At 39.6% G+C, this 3,350-nt stretch overlaps 1 long non-coding RNA gene across 1 annotated transcript; it reads right to left on the bottom strand.

Annotated features, from left to right (window-relative positions):
* Positions 1–418: 418 nt before the first annotated feature.
* On the bottom strand, positions 419–2,858 carry LOC126499548 (uncharacterized). The gene is made up of 3 exons (XR_007591106.1): positions 2,644–2,858; positions 947–1,110; positions 419–520 (listed from the first exon to the last, which is right to left on the bottom strand). It is a non-coding gene; the product is annotated as an uncharacterized lncRNA (long non-coding RNA).
* Positions 2,859–3,350: the final 492 nt, after the last annotated feature.

Raw genomic sequence — 3,350 nt, 5'->3', positions numbered from 1 at the left:
AGAAGAAAGAGAATTTTAGTCACAGCTCACAGGGTGTGCAGCTGTGTGAGGGTTCCCTGGAGACTTAGTCTGACAGTGATGACCTAACGCACGACTTCGTGCTTTCATGACCTGCTCACCATTTTAGCTCTCCCTTCCATGAGCCCTTTGGTCATATCCTCATCTGAAAGTCCTTTCTGGAAGGCCCAGAAGTCTCAGGCTGACCTGACCCAAATCTCTAACATTTTTTTCTTTGTCATTAAGACTAATCATCCTCAGAAGTTGTATCAGGTTTTCTCTCTTTTCAACCCACGGTTCCTGACTTTTGTGGTCTCTTTTTCCCTGAAGGCCCAACTCCTTTCCCTGTTCTGTCTGACTGAATTCTGTCTGTGACCCATGTCCTTGATGCCTCTTTCCCGTGCCTTCTTTTGTTCTTGCCTTGCCATGTCCTTGCTCTTGGGTTATCTTCTGTTCCTGCTTGCTTTCTGCTTTTTTTGATGTCACCAGGCTTTCAAGCAAATGTGGAGAGCAGCAAGCAATCCTGTTGATGGAAGCATTAAACATGATAATTTCCCATTTTAGCAGTTCCAGTCCATCTCCCGAGTTCACATTTCTTACTTATAAAATATTTGGGTGGTAAACACCACAGCAATGAAAACTGGAACAGGCCTCAGATAATGGTAACAATAAAATGTTCATTATAATGCTGACAGTAAATATGAGAGGCATATTTCAGTCCTACCTCTCCCAGGGTAATGGACCTAAAGCATTTTAAGTTTCAAGAGTGAAAGCAACTAATCCTTTATTGACGCTAGACTGAAATAGAACATACTCAACAGGTTATAGTATGATCATTTTTATTCAATTTCATTCTAAGTTCAGCAACGGGACTTTTCAAGGTGACTTAAATTTTTTTCTCATTTTCCCCCCGTTTTGTTATTTTCCATTAGACTGCTAATCACGTTACCGGGTGTCAAAAGCTTTTGCCATTTGGACAGTGAGAAGATTGAAGCAGCGAACCCTGTTGATGGTTTTAGTTTCCGATGCGCTTCAAGCTGTGCCTCTCCTACAGTCCAGTCCGTTAGCACTTTCAGTGGGGTGAAGCACCACATGCGTGAGAACTTGAAGCACCTTTGTTTCAAAGAGAAAAAAAATGTCAAGTCTGATGTCAGCCTGCAAAGGCTCAGTGTCTTTGGGTTTCAAGGAGAAAACCTGAAATTGAGCAACACTGTAAAATGGGGTGTTTTGATAGTCCCATTTCCTGATGTTTTTCTCCTTCGAGCTAGCTCTTAGGTGAAGTCACATTTTTACTGACATAGTTATTAATCATCCAATATTTACATTTGGGGCTAATAAATGAGAAGAAGCAATCAAAAACTGACAACACAGACAGGTTCAATTAAAAGGAGAGAGAGAGAGAGAGAGAGAGAGAGAGAGAGAGAGAGAGAGAGAGAGAAAATCTGTATTATTACACAAGAATAAAGCCAACACTGGGGTTTTATTTGTTGGCAAGTTTCCATAAAAATTAAGAAGTATTTTCCCATATAAAAGCAATGCTAAGCATAGTAGATCTGAGTCTTGAAAACAAAAGCCTGCTTAAGATGCTAAGACTCTGAACCATAGAAGCAACACTGCTGCCTGTGTACTAACACACCTTAAATAATGAAAATGCGACCTCCATGGTGGAGGGGTTGGTTTTGATTGCTGTTCCTGGCTTCCCTGTTATCTAAGATGAGTGCCTAATCTTCTTAAGTCTCTTGAAGTGAGTGGATGACATTGTCTTTAAATTCACTTTTAGTCTGATATTCTTTTGTATCCTCCACCCCATTAGCTGTTCTCCTGCCCTTTTAAAGTCAGGCAGATTGGAAAGAACTCTTTGGAAGCAGTTCTTTTCTATCAAGCCTGGCATTAGGAAAGCAACTCTCTCCCCTCCTCCCTCCCTCTTTGTTCATCAAATAGGATAGGTTTTCATTTGGGGGTTTTTATGTATTGGGGTGTGATGTGGGAGTCTCTCTGTGTGCTGTAAACTGAATCGAAGACCCAGATATTAATCCACACACCTCCGAACACCTGATTTTTGACAAAGAATCAAAAAATATCAAATGGAAAAAAGAAAGCATATTTAACAAATGGTGCTGGCATAACTGGATATCAATATGTAGAAAAATGAAAAATAGAGTCATATCTATCACAATGCACAAAACTCAAGTCCAAATGGATCAAAGACCTCAGAATAACACCAATGACACTGAAACTCATTGAAGAGAAAGTGGGAAGTACACTTGAATGCATTGGCACAGAGGACCACTTCTTAAATATAACCCCAGATAACTGAGAGAAACAATTAATGAATGGGTTCCTGAAACTGAGAAGCTTCTTTAAAACAAAGGACATGGTCAACAAGACAAGACAGCAGCCTACAGAATGGGAAAAATTCTTCACCAACCCCACATTAGACAGAGAGCTGATCTCCAAAATATATATAAAAAAAAAAACCTGAAGAAATTGGTCATCAAAAGAACAAATAATCTAATAAAAAATGGGGTGCAGGCCTAAACAGAGAACTTTCAACAAAGAAACCTAAAATGGCTGAAAGACACTTAAGGACATGCTTAGACATCAGAGAAATGCAAATCAAAACATCTCTGAGATTCCATCTTTTACCTGAAAGAATGGCCAAGATCAAGAGCGCTGATGACAACTTATGCTGGCGAGGATGTGGGGTAAAGGGAACACTCCTCCATTGTTGGTGGGAGAGCAAACTGATACAGCTGCTTTGGATATCAGTGCTGCAATGTATCAGAAAATTAGAAAACAACTTACCTCAAGAAGCAGCAATACCACTCTTGGGTATATACCCAAAGGATGCTCAATCATACCACAAGGACATGTGCTCAACTATGTTCATAGCATTGTTTGTCTTAACCAGAACCTGGAAACAACCTAAATGCCCCTTGACCAAAGAATGTATAAAGAAAATGTGGCACATTTACATAGTAGAGTACTACACAGCAGAAAAACATAATGACATCTTGAAATTTTTGGGCAAATGGATGGATCTAGAAAACATCATATTGAGTGAGGTAACCTGGACCCAGAAAGATAAATATCATATGTACTCACTCATAAGTAGCTTTTAGATATAAAGCAAAGAAAACCATCCTACAATTCATAATCCCAGAGAAACTAGACAACAAAGAGTACCTTAAAAGAGACATGGATGAGTCTAATCTATGAGGGAAGTAGAAAAAGACAAGATCTCCTGAGTAAATTCGGAGCATGGGGACCATGGGAGAGGGTGGAAGGAGAAGGGAGAGGAAGGGAGGGGAGTGGAAAAAAATATATAGCTCAATAAAAATAATTTAAAAATC

The sequence above is a fragment of the Alexandromys fortis genome, unplaced genomic scaffold (genome assembly GCF_014885135.2).
Source record: "Alexandromys fortis isolate MF-2015 unplaced genomic scaffold, M_Fortis_MF-2015_v1.1 scaffold_35, whole genome shotgun sequence".
Lineage (NCBI taxonomy): Eukaryota > Metazoa > Chordata > Mammalia > Rodentia > Cricetidae > Alexandromys > Alexandromys fortis.
Note: the sequence above shows the minus strand (reverse complement) of the source record. Positions and strands in the feature narration are given on the sequence as shown.